This window comes from Sorex fumeus, unplaced genomic scaffold (genome assembly GCF_029834395.1).
Source record: "Sorex fumeus unplaced genomic scaffold, SorFum_2.1 ptg000063l, whole genome shotgun sequence".
Taxonomy (NCBI): domain Eukaryota; kingdom Metazoa; phylum Chordata; class Mammalia; order Eulipotyphla; family Soricidae; genus Sorex; species Sorex fumeus.
The window spans coordinates 2,197,708-2,218,545 of record NW_026606120.1 but is presented as its reverse complement, the minus strand read 5'-3'; positions in this window follow the sequence as shown (position 1 = coordinate 2,218,545).

The window sequence follows — 20,838 nt, the reverse complement described above, 5'->3', positions numbered from 1 at the left end:
CGTGCCGTATTCAATATGCCAAACACAGTAACAACAAAACTCAAAATGGGGATGTTACTGGACCTTCTCGAGCACACATACCTTCAAATGTATGAGTATATAATCTTTGTTAAGGGAGAAAGTGATGTGAAGTGGAGCAAGAAAAGTCTCTAATAAATGTTGCTGACAAAACTGGACAGCTACATACAAAAAATGGACTCAGATCTCTACCCTACACTATGCACATAAGTCAGATGAAAAGGTATTAAAGACCTCAACATAAGACTAGAATCCATAAGGTACATTGAGGAAAAGGTCAGAAAAACCCTTTACAACATTGAAGCCAAAGATATCATGAAACGCCTTCGCCTAACAAGTGGAAACAGAGATAAACAAATGGGACTATCTTAAGCTAAGAAGTTTCTGTACCTTCTTTAAAGAAAAAGTTGGCAAAACCCTCGTTGACATTGAATCTAATGGTATCTTCAAAGATGTCATGCCTCTGGATAAGCAAGTGAAAACAGAGATAGACAAATGGGATGATCTTAAACTAAGAAGATTCTGCACCTCCAAAGAAACAGTGACCAAAATACAACAACAGTCTACAGAATGGGAAAGGATATTCGCCGAATACACATCTGACAAGGGGTTGATATCAAGGATATACAAAGTACTGGTTGAACTCCACAAGAAGAAAACATCCAACCCCATCAAAAAATGGGGTGATGAAATGAATAGAAAATTTCTCAAAGAAGAAATCCAAATGGCTAAAAGGCACATGAGAAAATGCTCCACATCATTAATCATCAGGGAGATGCAGATCAAAACTACAATGAGATATCATTTCATCCCTGGCCCACATCCACAAGAACAAATGCAACCGGTGCTGATGCGGATGTGGCGAGAAAGGGACCCTCCTTCACTGCTGGTGGGAATGCCGACTGGTTCAGCTCTTTTGGAAAACAGTATGGACGAGTCTCAAAAAATTAGAAATTGAGCTCCTATTTGACCCAGCAATACCACTCCTGGGAATATATCCCAGAAAAGCAAAAAAGTATAGTTGAAGTGACATCTGCACTTGTTTGTTAATTGCAGCACTCTTTACAATAGCCAGAATCTGGAAAAAACCTGAGTGCCTGAGAACAGATGACTGGTTAAAGAAACTTTGGTACTTTTACACAAAGGAGTACTATGTAGCTGTTAGAAAAGTTGAAGTCATGAAATTTACACACAAGTGGTACAACATGAAAACTATGTTAAGTGAAAGGACTCAGAAAGAGAGGGATAGACATAGAAAGATTGCATTCATCTGGGGAACATAAAAAAACAAAATAGGAGACTAACAGCCAAGAATGGCCGAGATTAGTACCAGAAATTTTACTCCATGGCTTGGAGGCCAGCCGCACATGCTAGCGGAAAAGGGAGCTCAGATACAGAAGGGAGCACCAAATAAAAGGTGTTTGGAGGATCCTCCCAGGATGGGAGAAGCATTATGAAAGTAGACTATAGACCAAACATGATTGCCACCATTGCCTCTTTTGTAAACCACAACAACCAATGGAGAGAGAGAACAAAAGGGAATGCCCTGCCACAGAGGCAGGGTGGGATGGGGGCATGGGGGTGGGAGGAATACTGGGATCCGTGGTGGTGGGATGGGTATTCGATCATTGTATAATTGAAACCGAAGCACAAAAATTTGTAAGTCTAGAACTGTATCCCATGGTGTCTCACTAATAAAAATAAAAACATTAAAAAAGAAGTTTCTGTACCTTAAAAGAAATAATGACTAGAATATAAAGACAGTCTACAGAATGTGAAATTATATTCACCCAATACCCCTCTGATAAGGGGTTAATATCAAGGATATACAAGGCAGTCATTGAACTATAAGAATACATCCAATCCCATCAGAAAATGGGGTGATGAAATTAACAGAAACTTTTTCAAACCCTGATTTCCCAAAGGACACATGAAAAAATGCTCTTCATCACTAATCATCAGGGAGATGCAGATCAAAACAACAATTAGATATCATCTCACACTACAGACACTGGCACACATTCAAAAGAGCAAAAACAACCAGTGTTGGCCTGGATTTGGGAAGAAAAAGACTATCCTTTACTGCTGGTGGAAATGCCGACTTGTTCAGCCTTTTTGGAAAACAATATGGTTGTTTCTCAAAAAACTAGAAATTGACAACGCAATTGACCCAGCAATACCACTTCTGGGAATATATACTGGAGATGCAAAAAAGTACAGTAGAAATGACATATGCACTTCTATGTCCATTGCAGCACTATTTACAATAGATAGAATCTGGAACAGATCTGGGCAGAGTCTCCTGCCCTCGCGCCTGGCTGTCCTCACCGGGGTCCCTTGGAGGGGGGAAGGTTGAGTTTCTCTCTCCCTCCCCCACCCCAAGCAGAGCCCCAGCAGCTGAGGACCTCTGGAGCCAGCCACGGCCATGCTGGAACCACTCTCCACTCATCCGGACTGGCCTCATGCATGAAAGAACTGGCAGAGGAACCCAGGCATGCAGGTCCTGGGGCTAAGGTCTCCAAGCCTACTCGGATTGGGACTGGGCCTTTTCCAACCAGATCCCCCATCTTCCATTAGATAGGCGTCAGACGCATTAGCTGCTGCCAGCACCAGGTTCGTCCCATCAACAGCCAAGACACAGAGACTATAAAACCCAGCTCCCGGAAGCATGCGGCCTCAAATGCGGCAGCGCGACATCTGAGAACCTGGCAGGATACCAAAAATATCCGGCCCGCAAGGCAGAGTCTGGCAAACTTCCCATGTCTTACTAAATATGCCAAATACCAGTAACAATGATGGGTCTCATTCTCCTAATCCTGAAAGAGCACTGAAAGGGCTGTTTTAAAATCTCAGGGCTACGACAAAGGAGACGTTACTGGTGCCTGCTCGAGAAAATCGACGAACAACAGGATACTTGTGATCTTGTGAGAATCTGGAAAAAATCCAAGTGCCCTAGAACAGATAACTGGTTAAAGAAACTTTGGTATACCTACACAATGGAATACTATGCATCTGTTAGAAAAAAATGAAGTTATTAAATTAGCATAGAAGTGGATCAACATGGAGAGTATCATGCTAAGTGAAATGAGTCAGAAATCAGGGGCAGACATAAAAGGACTGCACTCATTTGTGGAATATAAAGTACCATACTAGGATACTAACACCTAAGTACAGTTAAAATAAGGGTCAAGAGGACTTCTGCAAGGCTTGATAGCCAGTCTCATACACTAGGGAATGAGGTAGCTGGGATGAGAGAGGAGCACTAAATAAATGATGGTTGGAGGGATCATTTGGGAGAGTAGATGCATGTTGATAGAAGACTATCTACCAAACATGATAGCTGCTTCTTTCTTGTAATGCAATCTATAACACCCAAAAGGACAGAGAGAGTAAGAGGGAATGTGCCTGCCACAGAGGCAGAAGGTGGGAAGGGATTGGGATGGGGGGAGTGATACTGAGAAATTTGGGGGTGAGTAATGGGCACTGGTGGAGGGATGGGTACTTGAACATTGACTGAAACTTAATCATGAATGTCTGTAAGTCTGAAAATATATCTTACAAGGATTCATAAAATAAAAAATATATATACATAGCCTAAAAAGTGCACATCAAACAGCTAGAAAATTGCCAACAAAAGGATTCCAAAACAAACATAAGGAAGAAAAGAACATGAATTAAAGTAGAAATTAATGAAATATATTTCAAATGAGTAACCAAAAATATACCAATTGTTCATACTTGACATAAGAAATGTTTAGTTTATACCTCATATTATAAATAACCTTAAAAATAACTACATATATATTCTGAATCACAATGTAAAAATGAATGTGTTAATTAAAAAATGGAGAGGAATGCAATAAATATTTTGCATACAGTACTTAATCACTTAATCACTTAACATTAGTCATCGATTTGCTCGAGCGGGCTCCAGAAACATCTCCATTTGTCCCTGTCGCATGCTAGTGTAGCCCAATGGCGTCTGTTCGCTCTAGGAACATGAAGAGCCTCAAACCGATCGTTCATGATCTTGATGAAGAAGTCTGACCATCTGGTAGGTGGTGGGCCACACGGTCTTTTGACATCGCATGGAATCCAGTCGGTAACAGCTCCAGTCCAGCGGTTGTCTTTAGATCTCATTACGTGACCAGGCCATCTGATTTTTGACACCTTGGCAAACGAGACAGCGTCCCTGATTCTTGATCGTCGACAGATGTTGGAACTCCAGATTCTTTCTCTCATTTGAGTGAAACGTGATATTCCAAGCATAGCTCTTTCAATTCTTCTTTGGGAGAACTGAATAGTGTTCTCATCCTGTTTGGGTAGGGCCCAGGTTTTGGAGGCATATGTTAATGCAGGAAGAACAGTGGAATCAAAGAGATGTGCCCGGAGCTGGAGGTTCTTCATACTCTTAGCTATTTCTTCGATGCTTTTGAAGGCGTTCCAAGCCGCTCTCGTCATCCTCAGCTCAGGTGCCTGGTCATTTGTCATGTTGACTTCTCGACCTAGGTACACATAGCTGTTGCATTCGGAGATGGTCATTCCGTTGAGAGCGAATGGGGCATCAGGAACGAGGCTGTTTCTCATAAACATTGTCTTTGTAAGATTCAGCTGTAGTCCTACCTTTCCACATTCACGGTCAAAGTCGGCCAGCATTGTGCCGCTTGGCTGATGTTTGGTGTTATTAAAACAATGACATCAGCAAAGCGGAGGTGGTGCAGTTGCCGACCATCTATCTTCACTCCCATTCCTTCCCATTCCAGTCGTCTCATGATGTTCTCGAAGGTGGCACTGAAGAGTTTTGGTGAAATGGTATCACCCTGCCAAACCCCTATCTTGACATCAATGATTACTTCTTTGTAGAATGGTGAGATTCTGGTAGTTAATCCTCAATACAGCTCACAAAAGATCTTGATGTATTGGGCTTGAATGCCCTGATTGGCTAGGGCTTCAATGGCCGCTTCCATCTCAACAGAACCAAAGGCCTTCTTTAAGTCAATGAACATTAGACAGAGCGGCATCTTGAACTCCCGAGAAACCACAATGCGCTTGGTTATAATGTGAATTCATGCCTTCTTGTCTCGGTCAGACCAATGATGTCGTACTTGATCATTAGCGCTTGTACCATCATGTCCTCAATGGATGCATCTGATGCTAGCATACATGCATTGAAAGTACAGCATCTGATGCTAGCATACATGCATTGAAAGTACAGATGATCATTTTTGTCTTCCTTCATTGTGGCAGCCTAGTTTTTATCGGCCTTGAGATTTTATCGGCTTCTCCTTTCTCATCCTTCTCAGTGCTGCCATGTCGGTGAAGCCTTCAGGGTCAGGTGAATAAGACCCATTGTAATTGCTCGTTTTGGCATATCGAATAAAAAATGGATAGCTTGCCAGGCTCTTGCCCAAGTTCCCTCTGAGGGTGGCAAGCTTCAGAGTACACTTTTATTTGAGGAAATAAGTTGCTGCCTCAAGGACGTGGGGTGTAGTGTAGCAAAGAAAGTGAATGCTTTGCTTGAGTGGCACATCACTAAAGGAGGAAACACAGCGGCGAAGTGGACTATTGACCTTAAAAATGGTTCTGGAAAAATGTATCAAGGCCTTGCAAAAGGCTCCGCTGATACCACGTTTATCCTTTCAGATGAAGATTTCATGGAGGTTGTCCAGGGCAAGCTGGACTCCCAGAAGGCTTTCTTCAGTGGCAGACTGAAAGCCAAAAGGAACATCATGCTGAGCCAGAAGCTTCAGATGATTCATAAAGACTACACCAAGCTCTGAAAGACAACCAGCATTGTGAATAGAAACAAGAAAAATTGAATGCTCAATTCCCCCATATCTGCGCAAATGGTTCCATGGAACTTTTTCATACAGTACAGTGTTTTCAATGTTAGAAGTAGATTCTAGCATCAGCATATGAATCAAAAAGTACTGAATCTAAAACTCTATCAAGTGTAAAAACAAAATAACATTAGAAAACAAGGAACATAATTTGTCTAAAAAAAAGTCACACAACCAATGTGTTTAATGAGAACTACTTAGGAGGCAAAAGTTCTTCTGAAAAGCAAAACAGTGAAAAAGAACAAGCAAAACATAACATTTTAGTATTTTGAAATTTTTTTTATTAATTTGTTAATTTTTATTCTGAGTCATTTCACTTAACATGATACTTTTCATGTAGTACCACTTGTATATAAATTTCATGACGTCATCTATTCTAACAGCTACATAGTACTCCATTGTGTACTCCAATGTACCAAAGTTTCTTTAACCAGTCATCTGTTCTCAGGCACTCAGGTTTTTTCCAGATTCTGGCTATTGTAAAGAGTGCTATAATGAACAAACAAGTGCAGATGTCACTTCGACTATACTTTTTTTCCTCTCTGAGATATATTACCAGGACTGGTATTGCTGGGTCAAATGGACGCTCAATTTCTAATTTTTTGAGACTCGTCCATACTGTTTTCAAAAAGGGCTGAACCAGTCGTCATTCCCACCAGCAGTGAAGGAGGGTCCCTTTCTCGCCACATCCGCATCAGCACCAGTAGCATTTGTTCTTGTGGATGTGGGCCAGTCTCTGTGGTGTGAAATGGTATCTCATTGTGGTTTTGATCTGTATCTCCCTGATGATTAATGATGTGGAGCATTTTCTCATGTGCCTTTTAGCCATTCGGATTTCTTCTTTGAGTAATTTTCTATTCATTTCATTGCCCCATTTTTAAAAAGTTTTGGATGTTTTCTTCTTGTGGGGTTCAACCAGTACTTTGTATATCCTTGATATCAACCCCTTGTCAGATGTGTATTCGGCGAATATCCTTTCCCATTCTGTAGACTGTCTTTGTATTTTGGTCACTGTTTCTTTGGAGGTGAAGAAGGTTCTTAGGTTTCGATCGTCCCATTTGTCTATCTCTGTTTTCACTTGCTTAGCAGAGACATGACATCTTTGAAAATACCATTAGCTTCAATGTCTTCAATGTCATGGAGAGTTTTGCCCACTTTGTCTTTAATGTACCTTATGGATTCCAGTCTGATGTTGAGGTCTTTAATCCACTTTGATATTACTTTTGTACAGGATGTTAGGCAGAAATCTGGGCACACTTTTTTGCATGCAGCCGTCCAGTTTTGCCAGTACAATTTGTTCAAGAGGCTTTCCTTGCTCCACTTCACTTTTCTTGCCCCCTTATCATAGATTAGATGAATAGGATATGAAAGTATATTCAACTCTGTTCCATTGCTCTACAGCTCTACCTTTGTTACAGTACCACGATGTTTTAATTATTACTGCTTTGTAGTAGAGTTTGAAGTTAGGGAGGTTGATTCCTCCCAATTTCTTTTTCACAAGAATTACTTTAGCTATTCATAGGGGCTTATTGTTCCATATAAATTTCAGGAGTGTTTGCTCCACTTCTTTGAAGAATGTCATGGGTATCCTAATAGGGATCACGTTCAATTTGTACAGTGCTTTGGGAAATATTGCTATTTTGACAATGGTAATTCTCCTGATCCATGAACAGGGGATATTTTTCCATTTCCTCGTGTCCTTTTATATTTCCTGAAATATCGTTTTGTAGTTTTCTTTGTACAGGTCCTTTACTTCCTTAGTTAAGGTGATTCCTAGGTACTTGATTTTCTGGGGAACAATTGTGAACGGGATTGTTTTCTTCATGTCACTTTTTTTCTCTTTCACAATTCGCTTATAGGAAAGTCACGTACTTTTGGATATTTATTTTATAGCCTGCACCTTTACTGTATAAGTCTATTGTTTCTAGGATTTTCTTGGTAGAGGTTTTAGGGTTCTCTAAGTATAGTATCATATCACCTGCGAAGAGTGAGAGCTTGATTTTTCCTTTCCTACCTGGATACCCTTAATACCTTTTTCTTGCCTAATTGCTATTGCAAGTACTTCCAGTACTATATTGAACAACATTGGAGAGAGTAGACATCCTTCTCTCTTCCCGCATCTTCGGGGGAAGGTTCCCCATTTTCCCTTGCCGTAAGCTTGTGGTAGATGGCTTAACGTATATTGAGGAAAGTCTCCTCTATCCCCATTTTGGCGAGGATTTTCATCATAAACGGGTTCTGGATCTTGTGAAATGCTTTCTCTGCATCTATTGATATGATCTTATGGTTTTCGTCTTTTCTTTGGTGATATGATGTATTATGTTGATTGATTTCGGAATGTTATACCATCCTTGCATCCCGGGATAAATCCCACTTGGTCATGTTGTATAATCTTTTTGATGAGTTGTTGAATTCTATTTGCTAGTATTTTGTTGAGAATCTTCGCATCCATGTTCATCAGGGATATTGGCCTGTAGTATTCTTTTCTTTTGATGTTTTTGTTTCCTTTTGGTTTTAGAGAGATATGGGCTTCATAGAAACTGTTTGGTTGAGTTTTTTGTTTTTTCAATTTCCTGGAAAAGCTTGATAAAGACTTGCAATAGGTCCTCTTTAAATGTTTGAAAAAATTCGCTAGTGAATCCATCTGGACCTGGGCTTTTGTTTTTGGGAAGACTTTTGATTACAGTTTCAATTTCCTTAATGTTAGTAGATATATTTAGGTACTCTAGATCTTCTTGATTCATCTTTGGGAGATGATAGGAATCCAGGAATTTATCCATTTCCTCTAGGTTCTCTTGTTTCATGGTATACAGACTTTCAAAGTAGTCTCTGATGATCTTTTGGATTTCTTCGGTTTCCGTTGTGATATCCCCCTTCTTATTTCTGATTCTGTTTATTAGGGTTCTCTCTCTGTTTGTTTGTGAGTGTTGCTAGTGGTTTATCTATCTTGTTTATTTTCTCAAAGAACCAGTTCTGGGTTCATTGATCTTTCAAATTGTATCTTTGGTTTCCATGTCATTGATTTCTGCTCTAAATTTTATAATCTCTTTCCTTCTGCCAGATTTAGGTTCTTTCTGTTGATCTTTTTCTAAAGTCTTGAGCTGTGAGGCCAAGTTTTTTATGTGCATCCTTTGTTCTGTCCTGAGAAATGCTTGCAGAGCTATAAATGTTCCCCTTAATACGGCTTCCACTGCATCCCTTAAGTTCTGGTAGCTCTTGTCTTTTTTCTCATTTGTTTCCAGGTATCTTTTGATTTCATCCTTGACTTCCTTCCTGATCCACTCGTTGTTCAGCATTGAGTTGTTTCATTTCCAGATGTTTGATTTGGCTCTCCGTGTCTGTGTATGATTCACTTCTATCCTTAGTGCATCGTTGTCCGAAAAGATGGTTGATGCTATTTCTATCTTCCTGATTCTGATGAGGTATGATTTGTGGCCTAGCACATGGTCTATTTTGGAAAATGTTCCATGCTCACTGGAGAAGAATGTGTATTCTTTCTTTTTGGGGTGTAAAGCCCTGTATACATCTATAAGCCTTTTCTCTTCTATTTCTTCTTTCATAGCCAATGATTCCTTGATGAGTTTAGTTCTTGTTGATCTATCCAAAGGTGATAAGGTGATGTTGAATTCTCCATCTACTATTGTGTTGCTTGCAATGTCCTCCTTAATATGTTAGCAGTATTTAGCTGTTCCCTCATTAGGTGCGTATACATTTAAGAGTGTGATTTCGTCCTTTTTTAATTATCCCTTGATGAAGAGAAAATAGCCTTTGCTGTCCCTTCTAATCTTTTTCAACGTGAAATTAATGTTGTCGAATACTAGTATGGCCAGCAAACTTTTTTGAAGGAGCTGTTTGCTTGCAGGATTGTTTTCCATCCTTTGACTTTGAGTCTGTGTTTGCTCTGACGGTTGAGGTGAGTTTCTTGTAGGCAGCAGAATGTTAGGTTGTGTCTGTATCCATTTTGCCACTCTGTGTCTCTTAAATGGTGAATTTAGACCGTTGACTTTGAGAGAGATTATTGTTATGGGGTTTTGTGTCATCTTTCGTAAGGGTCTATTGTGGTCATAGGGTTTGTCTTTTCTTATAGTAGCCTCTTTAGCCCTTGTTTTAGGTTTGGTTTTGAGCCTATGAAGTTCCTGAGCTGCTGTTTATCTAGAAAATAGTGTAGCATTCCTTCAATTTTGAGTGAGAATTTAGCCGGATAGATATTCTTGGTGAAGCCTTCATTTCAGTTAGTTTTTTTCACTATATCTCTCCAGTGCCTTCAGGCTTGGAGGGTTTCCTCTGATAGATCTGCTGTGAATGTAAGTGGTGCTCTTTTGTATGTGATTTCCTCCTTTGACCTTGCTGCATGCGGTATTGTGTCTCTATCTGTGGCATCCATCATTCTAACTATGATATGTCTTGGAGTGTTTTTGTTAGGGTCTCTTTTAGCTGGCACCCTTCGGGCTCCTTGAATCTGAATAGCTGCATTGTCGAACTCTGGGAATTTTTCCGCGATGATTTGTTTAACCGTGGTTTTTTCATTGGGAAATTATTATTATTCTAATGTTGTTTCTCTTGGAATCATGTCGTAGGACTCTGATTCTCTCTTGAGCTATTTTGACGTCTCTTGACACTGTTTATTGTGGCCTTGGTGCAGCTGATCTTCCAACTAACTAATTCTTTCCTCAGCTGTGGTCATTCTACTTTTGAGGGCAGCACAAATTGAGTTTTTTAGTTTATCTATGGAATCTTTAATTTGTGACATTTCTGTGCGTAGCTTTCCTATTTCTGCTCTATTGCTTCCCGTAATTTGTAGAATTTTTCTGTCATGTTATTGGATATCTGTCTAACTGTTTCATTGAGTTCATTTAACATCTTTATGACTTTATATCTGAATTCTTTGTCAGAGAGTTCCCCTAGATGAGTAGCACTTACCGAGGCTTCTGGACTCTTTTCTTTGCCCTCCTGTTTTGGTGGGGAATCTACGTTGTTTCTTCATGTTGGTGTGTAGTTGTGGGGACTAGATTTGTTGTTATGAGTAAACAACTTGTGACTGCTGAAAATTAGGGCAGCACACTTCTACAGAATCCATGTCCACTTCTAAAGTGGCCACACCTCCAGGGAAATCTGGTGTTTGGGAGGGTAGTAAAGACTGGGTGGGGGACAAAACAAGCTCAGCCTGTGGGACAAAAAGGAAGAGACAGAGGCTCATATCTGCTTTGTCTACCAAGGTCCGAGAGGATGCCTGGGGGGCTTGCAGGGAGAAATCCAAGTCCCGGGTTTGAGAAGCGGCGGATGAGGAGAAGACCACCTCAGCTTGGGGAACAAAAAGGAAGAGGCAGAGGCTCAGAGTTCTTTGTCTCCCAATGTCAGAGAGAATGCCTGGGGAACTTGCAGGGAGAAATTCAAGTCCCGGGTTCGAGAAGCGTTGGATAAACTCAGTATTTTGAAGTTTTAAAATTTATTAGTTTTGTCAATTTGTTTAACTGGTTCAAAATATTTTTCTCTCTTGGTATGGGTAATTATATTTTTGGTGTAGATTTGGTGCATTTAGGCTTCCTCTTACTCTTATGTTTAGAGTTCAATCCTGGTACTGCTCAAAGGAACCTTATAAGGTGCCTGGAATGGAAGTGGTGTCAGCTTCATACATGGTGAAGTGTCATAATGTCTGTACTGTTATTTCTTCCACAAGAGATGTAATCTTGCTTTGTTTGTTAGTTTGTGGGTCACACTAAGCAATGTTTAGGGGTTACACCTGGCTCTGCACTCAGGAATTACTTTTAGCAGTGCTCAGGGGTGCAGATAGGATGCCTGGGATTGAAACAAGTTGGGGCTATTGTCAGGAAAGAGCCTTACCTGCTATACTATCTCTCCAGTCACAAGAGGTGTACTCTTAAATACCTTTCTGCTTTTCTACATACATATTTTGAACCACTAATACCATTCCTGAGAATATATCCCAGAGAGGCAAAAAAAAAGTATAGCCAAAATGACATCTGTACTTCTATGTTCATTGCTGCACTGTTCACAATACCCAAAATCTGGAGAAAAGCCAAGTGCCCGACAACAGATGACTGGTTAAAGAAACTTTGGTACATTTATACAATGGAGTACTATGCAGCTGTTAGAAAAGACGAAGTCATGGAACTTCATACAAGTGGTATTACATGGAAAGTATCATGCTAAATGAAATGAGCCAGAAAGAGAGGGACAGACGTAGAAAGATTGCATTTATTTGGGGATATTAAGTAAAAAAATAGGAGACTAACATCCAAGAATAGTCTAGATAAGTACCAGGAGGTTCACTCCATGGCTTGAAAGCCAGCTGCACATGCTAGGGGCAAGGGCTGCTCAGACAGAGAAGGGAACACCAAGTAAAGGGTGTTGGGAGGATCCTTCCAGGATGGGAGATGCATGCTGAAAGTACACTATTGACTGAATGTGATTGCCACTCAACGCCTCTTTTGCAAACCTCAGCACCCCAAATGAGAGAGAGAACAAACGGGAATGTCCTGCCACAGAGGCGGGATGGGATGGGGGCTGGGAGGGGTGGAAGGATTACTGGGATCTTTGGGGGTGGAGAATGGGCACTGGGGGAGGGATGGGTACTCAATCTTTTTATAACTGAAACCCAAGCACAAAAACTTGTAAGATCAAAAAATAAATTAATAAAATAAAAAATAAAAGCCTTTACACCGCACAATAAATAAATGAATATATAAGTATATCATTACATACGTATAATATTGAACTTGGCATGCTTTTCTTGTGTTCTATGACAAAGAATATACTAGAAAATTCTGGGATAATAGATTATGGTTTCATTCATTTAAAAGCAAATTTTCGTTCATGAAAATTTAGAATTCTGATATAATCATAATTTACATCAATTTACATCATAATTTGCATTATAAGAAACAAAGTCTGAAACGCTATAGGCAAACAATATCTTAAAGATTAAAATAGTATGTATATGCAAGTTACTTTAACTAAAAATGCAAATGACCTAATAAAAACTCTGCATGCAAATGGTAACATAATTCTTGGTGATAGCTCTGTGAAAGAGGATTGATTTTGTAAAGAAAATTTTAAATTTCTCTTAGAAAATTTAAAACAATTTAGAATACACATTGAGAGAAACAGGGACATGAAGCAAGCAGGTCAAATGGAGCACATTTATAATATGCTCTAAAATTGTAAATATGTTCACAATAGTTGATGTCTGAGTCTATGGCTCATTGTTTTAGCAATCTTAACATAATTATAATTTTTTGAAGAACAAAATTGAAATAAAGAGAGTTGTAAAAGATTGTTAATTCATAAAGAGAAAATGATAAAAATAAATATGGAGTACAGAAAGGTAGTTTGCATGGTTTACTCAGTGGATATCCCAGAGACAGTTGGGCAGTAGCTGCAGCCATGGACCTGGCAGAGTGGTGCTAGGAGGCAACTGCTCAGGATTCAAATTCACAGACCTCTGCTAAAGCCCTGCTCCCCTGTTTAGAAAGGTGGTGGGTGTGACTTCCTCAGCTGATGGTCATATTAACTAATGCACTACCAGTTATATTAGCTCCTTTATAGACCATAAGATCGATTTCCAAAGAGGCCCCACATAGTTACACAGGAACACAGAAAAGGAAGGAAATATCCTAGAAGGGGAAAGGAGTGATCACCATGGGCACTATGAGAAAACAGCACAGAAACCAGCCGTGAGAGTGATGATGATAGGAGCCCCGAAACCTCAACAAGGAAAACCAACATACAAAATCTCTCTGATAAAGAATTCAGTGAAGAAATGGTGAAGACATAGAAAAGAGCACAGTACTGTAGAGCACATCAGAAGTGTACACCATTTGACCTGCATGCTTCCTGTTCCTATTCCCCTTAATGTGTATCTTGAACTGTTTTAATTTTCTAGGAAAGTTGGTGAGGATGTTCAATGAGCTTAAAAAAGAACAGTAGATTGGATGTTAAATAAAATACAGGAGGATATTAGTAAAATTGAAATGGAAAGCCAATAAAATACAGATAGAAAAAAGAGCAGAAACAAGAAAAATACCAATATATGTGTCATTAATAAAAAACATTGATAGATTAAATGAAAAAACTCAATGGATGCCCTCAACAGTAGAATGAAAACAGCTGAAGACAGAATTAGTGAGTTGAAGATGAGTTGCAGAAAGCATCCAGGCAACAACAGAAGATGAAAAAATAGATCAAAATAGCTCAAGGGAGGGTATGAGACATATGGAATTGAAACCAAGAGGAACAACGTAAGAGTCTTGTCGCAGAGGAACAGGCAGGCTACCAGGATGAGGTAGTAACAGCTAAAGACATCATTGCTGAAAAGCTCCTGGAATTAGAGAATCCAAATCCAAGTAGTCCAAAGGGTACCAGCTAAAAGAGATCCCAATTAAAAAGATTCTGAGACATATCCTAATCAAACAATGAATAACATAGAGATACAATAATGAAAGAAGCAACATCAAAGAAAGAAATTATATACAAAGAAGTATCCCTTAGATTTATAGCAGACCTCTTATATGAACTCTTCAGATCTGAGGTCAATGGTGGGATATAGTTAAAAACTTAATGAAATGAGACCTTCCAATAATACTTTATACAGCTGGATTCTCACTCAGATTTGAAGGAATGACTCACAACTTCAAGAACAAGCAACAGCTCAGGAATTTCATAGACTCAAAACCAACCTTAAAAGAAGGAATGAGGAATGTAAGGCAAGGCAAACCCCAGAAACACAATAAATTTCTACAGAAAGACAGCACAAAACACCATGACAATAATATCTCTCAATGTCAATGAAATAAATGTCACAGTTGAGATACACAGAGTGGCAGAATAAATTAAAAAACTGAATCCAACATTCCGTTGACTACAAGAAACACATTTGAATGAACAGAGGAAACAGTCAAATTCAAAGGCTGAAAAATAATTCTTCAAGCAAACAACTCTTTCAAAAGGGTTGGTTTGGCCATATTATCAGCTCCTGATAAATCCATGAGATTATAATTCAGCGAGGAAATCTTGGCTTTAAAAATAAATGGAAGAGAGAGGACTGTTGGATATATACAGGGTTTCTCATCCCCTAAACGCAAATACACATTCTTCTCCAGTGCACATAGGACATTATCCAAGATAAAACACAATCTGGAACACAAAACATACTTCCATAAAAGCAAGAAGATAGAAATGGTATCAACTGTCTTTTCAGATCATGATGCACTTAAATTAGAAATTCATCACCCACCTGAGCAGAGAATCAAATAAAACATCTGGAAATCAAACAGCTTACTACTAAAAAACCAGTGAAGTTTAGGGAGTAAGTAAAAAAAAAAGACCCTGGATGTAGGATAACATTGGTTTGTCCTTTCTCCCTGGCTGCAGGGAGCTTTGACTTGTTGGAATGCACCCATTCACTGTGCTCCTGAGTCACTCCCATTCCTCTGTGTTTATCTTTGACTTCTCCAGGCTCTGCTTTCTCTACCCGTTAATCACTTATTTCCCCTAAGAATTACCTGTGATTTGTAAAGTCAAATTCCTCAGAAATCTCTAATTTTATATTTGTAAGTGAAATACTGCTTTACTCCTTTCCTTATGTTCTTTGCATAGTTTACTTCAGAGAAATGTCCTTTTTGTATAAACACAGGAAGACAATGTGATGCCTTTTGTAACTTGGGAGTTAATTGACTCCAAATAATATTCACTCTTGGACGTTTCTTGACTTCGGCCTCAGCTGCCCTTAGTTCCTAGCACCCCAAAATCAGGGTCCTGATGAGAGACTGGATGGATCCAGGGCAAGCTGTGAGCTACTCTGGCATAGAAATGGACTAGGCCATATGCCATAATACTTAACTATAAGTAAGAGCATGGTCATGGACTAATTCTGCCATGATCCACAGAGTAACAACGGATTAGGACCCTGCTAGTGTTAGGAAAGACTAATCTGGTCTTTCTACTATACTATACTATAGTCTGGGATCTACAGTGAGATGTACTATAGTCTGGGATCTACAGTGAGATGTTCTCATTCTATAAGCTTAATGTATCACTTACTGTGTCCGTACAAAATGACTAATATTATTAAGACGTGGGCTGGAGCACAGCGGGTAGGTCATTTGCCTTGCACGCTGCCAACCCGGGTTCAATTCCTCCGTCCCTCTTGGAGAGTCTGGCAAGCTAAGGAGAGTATTCTGCACACAATGGCAGAGCCTGGCAAGCTCCCAGTGGTGTATTTGATAAGCCAAAAACCGTAACAAGTCTCACAATGGAGGCATTACTGGTGCCTGCTGGAGCAAATAGATGATCAATGGGAGGACAGTGCTACAGTGCTATTAAGAAGTAGAATTAAAATGAGTTTTTAAATGGTTGTTGAACTAAGGAAAGGAGAAACACACTCCTAGATGGTATTTCACCCTTGAGAAGATCTCCTAGCTGCAGGAGATCTTTGTCTTATCTTGGAAGTGCTTTCCTCCTTCCCTCGAAGGAAGGGCTTTCATATGTTGATTGTGCTATCTGACCTAGGTGTAGTTGTTAACCTGGAATGCTTGGAGGTTGGGATTGAGAGATGAAGACTGCTAGATAGAGTGCAAGGAGAGATGAGCATGGGGGACAGGAGAAGGCTGGAATGTGGGCCATTGTGAGACTGGAATGGGGTACATAGTGAGACTGGAGCATGCGCATGAGGAGAATGGAATAAATGGAAATTGATCACCAACCAGCTGGATGGCCCTGTTTTCTCATTCATGCATCTGTTGGCAGCAACTGCAGGCTGAGGTGGGGAAGCAGCTTATGGCCACCCTATGCACAGTGGCGGGTGGGAGAGCCTGCACCACCCTTACTTATTTATTTTGTGATTACACACCTGGAAACAAAAGAGAATGAGAACATAAGCTACCAGAACTTGTGGGATACAGCAAAAGCAGTGCGAAGAGAAAGGTTTATAGTTCTTCAAGTGTTCATCAGGAAGGAATAAAGGGCCCACATTAATAACTTGATTTTACAGCTTAAGATCTTAAAAATAACCACTAAAAGGAGTCCATAGCAAGCAGAATCAAGGAAATCTTAAAATTTATAGCAGTAATTAATGAGCTAGAATCCAAAAAAAAATCCAAAGGATCAATGAAAGCAAGAGCTGATTCTTTGCAAAAATAAATAAAATCATCAAACCACTAACAAAATTCACAGAACTAGAGAGAGAGAATTCTAGTAATTCCAATCAGGAATGAAGGGGGGACATCACAACAGAAATCAGAGATTACTCTATATTCCATGAAACAAGAGAACCTGGATGAAATATATAAATTCCTAGATTTCTATAACCTCCCAATGCTGAACCATGAATGTTTGGAATGCCAAAACAGACTTATCACTATTGAGAAAATTGAAGTGGTAATCAAAAGTTTCCACAATTCAATATCCCAGGTCCAGATGGATTCATTAGTAAATTCTTCAAAACCTTTAAAGGAACCTAGTGTCAGTCCTTTTTAGACTTTTCCAGGTAATCAAAGAAATAGAAACATATATAAACTTTTCTACAAGGCAAATATCACCTTGATACAAAAAGTAGACTGAAACATCACAAAAAAATTAAATTCTGATATACCTGATGAACACAGATGCAATGATCCTCAAGAAAATATTAGCAAACAGAATCCAATGACTCAGTAAAGAGATCTTATACCATGACCAAACAAGATTCATTCTGGGAATCCAAGGATGGTTTAATATTCTTAAGTCATTCAAAATAATATACCATATCAACACTGTCCAACACTGTCCTCCCGTTGTTCATCTATTTGCTTGAGCTCAGTAATGTCTCCTTTTTTGAGACTTTTTGTTACTGTGTTTGGCATATTGAATATTCTCCGTAGCTTGCTGGGCTCTCCAAGAGGGGCGGAGAAATCTAACCCAGCTCGACCAGGCTGTCTGTGTGCAAGGCAAACGCCCTACCACTGTGCTATTGCTCCAGCCCACCATATCAGTAAAAGTACAAATAAAAACCATATGATAATTTCAATAGATGCAGAGAAATCAATTGACAAAATCCAGCATCTATTCATGATAAAAACTCTGGGAAAAAAAACAAAATGGGAGTGGAAGGAATTTTCCTCAATATAGTGAAAGCCATCTATCACACACTCACAGCAAGCACTTTCTTCTATGGGAAAAAAGTAAAACCTTTTATCTACAGGCTGCTTCAAAGATGAAACACCACTGACTAGGCAAATGGAAGCAAAGATACATATATGGGGCTGTATTAACTAAGAAGCTTCTGCACCTCGAGAGAAACTGATTGAGATACAAAGGCAGCAAATGTAATGGGAAAATTATTTACCTAATACCCACAGGATAAATGGTTAATATACAAGATAAATAAGGCACTGGTAGAATTTTACAAGAAAAAAATCCAACCCTATTAAACAATGGGGAGAAGAAATGAGCAGAACTTTTCTCAAAGAAGAAATTCGAATGGCACATAAAAAATGCTATACACCACTAATCATCAGGGAGATGAAAATCAAAACAACAATAAGTTATCATCTCACACCCTAGAGACTGGCACACATCCAAAAGGACAAGAACAACCAGTACAGGAATGGATACAATGAGAAAGTATTCTCATTCATTATTGGTAGGAATGTGGACTGATCCAGCCTTTTTGGAAAACAATATGGACATTCCTGAAAAAACTAGAATTTGATCTCCCATTTGAAACAGCAATACCACTTCTGGGGATATACCCTGTGACCTCAAAAACACACAGTAAAAAAATCTATCTGCACTTCTATGTTCTTTACAACACTATTCACAACAGCCAGAATCTGGAAACAACCCAGGTGTCCGGGAACAGATGACTGGATAAAGAAACCATGTTACATCTACACAAAGAAATACTACACAGCTGTTAGTAAAAATGACATCATGAAATTTCTCTAGCAACTGATGGACATGGAGAGCATCATTCTGAGTGAAATGAGTTAGAAGAAGAGAGACAGATATAGAATGACTGTATTCATCTGTGGGATATAAAGCATAATAGTATAAGACCAATAACAAAAGCCAGGGAAAACAGGATCCAGGAGGACTGGACAGTAGTTGAAGCTTGCTACAAGTGTGTGGGGCAAAGGAGATTTAGGATATCGACAAGACCAATATGACAATAATAGTGAAAATGATCACTTTTTTTCTTTTTTATTAGAAAAAAAAGAATCACCGTGAAAACAGTAATAAAGCCTTTCAGTTCGAGTCTCGGTCAGTCATACAATGATCAAACACCCGTCCCTTCACCAGTGCACATTTTCAACCACCAAGAACCCCAGTATACACCCCCTTCCACCATCCTCGAACCTCTGTGGCAGATTTCCACTTTATTATCTCTCTCTCTCTCTCTCTCTCTCTCTCTCTCTCTCTCTCTCTCTCTCTCTCTCTCTCTCCTGATCACATTCAGTATTATGACAAGAGACCCACCACTGTTATTTGGAATTTTCCCCAACATTCAGACCTGCCACAAAGACATCATTAGAAAATTTGTTTTCTAATGTTGATTATGAAAAGTATATAATGTGTGTCCACAATAGCAGCCACACTAATTTGAAATTCTAATATTTTAGTAAAAAACCTAGAGAGATTACAGCCAGAAGCCCCTGGGTTCTGAGATTAGTATGTATGCCTCTGGGTTCATATTTGGTCAGAAGCCGGAGGAGGCATTTGAAGGTGGCAATCTGAAGCATTGTCAAGGTGAGGAGCAGAGCCGATTCCACCCCTCCCCCCATCCCAGGAAGCCCCACATGTCTCATCAATGCAGTCACATACCTGGCTGTTCATTATGCTCTACAAAATGCAGGAAACCATGTCGCCGCCACAGAGGGGGACAGGCAGAGGGACAGACACTCTTCCCCTCCCAGAGTGGCATAGCACCATAGTTAAACACACAGTCCAGATGCATTTTGGTCAGATCTTTTGCTCAGATTTTCCCACCACCATTCAAGCCTGATTTTCAGGGAGAAATGTTGGATGATTTACTTTCCATTGATCACTTTGCATATAAGGAAATGTCGCGAGGCCGCATAAGTGGCCGCGCGGTTCGGAAAATATGTCCTGGTACCCGCATGCCAGAGCCATGCTTGTAGAAGCTCATGGTCACCAATATTTCATCTGGAGAAGGTGGGACGACAGCACCTACCCCATCTGGGACCTCCTGGTGATATTGGCTTTGTTTGGAGCCTGGAGCATTCTCCAGGAGCCGTGGGGCCCTCCAGCCATTTTTCTTCTTTGTTGCTGTGTGCTGTAAGATGGAGCTGAGGGGCGAGTTGTGGGCGTGACTTCCAGAATCAGAGGTTGCCTGGGAGCCGGGGTGGCCCCATTGATCATTTTGGACAGAAAATGAGTGGTGAAAGTAGGTAAAGGGTTATAGATGATGACCTTTCAGTATCTGCTTTGTAAACCATAAGGCCTAAAAGGCACCAAGGAGAGAGAGAGAGAGAGAGAGAGAGAGAGAGAGAGAGAGAGAGAGAGAAAGAGAGAGAGATAGATAGAGAGAGAGAGTGCAAGAAAGACAGAAACAGAGACAGAGGAACAGTGACAGAAAATGTCCCTGCCATAGAGTAGAGGCAGAGGGGCAGGGTTAGACAAATGGGAAACTGGGGTCATTCATTGGTGGTGAGAAATGTACACTGTTGATGAGATGGGTGTTGGGACATTATATCACTGAAACCCAATCATGAACAACTTTGTAATTGTGTATCTCACTGATTCAATTAAAAAATAAATTAATTAAAAAACACAAAAACAGAAAAAAAATGGAATAAACTTACATTTTGTAAAGACTTTGGGCATGTCTGAATCTAAATAAGAATAAGAAAAGTTGTGAAAAATAAAATATCATGAAACAAAATAAAATATCTAACAGTGAATACAATTTTTGGAACAAACAAATTAGCATTGTTTTTTTAACACTACAAAACACTTACGTGGT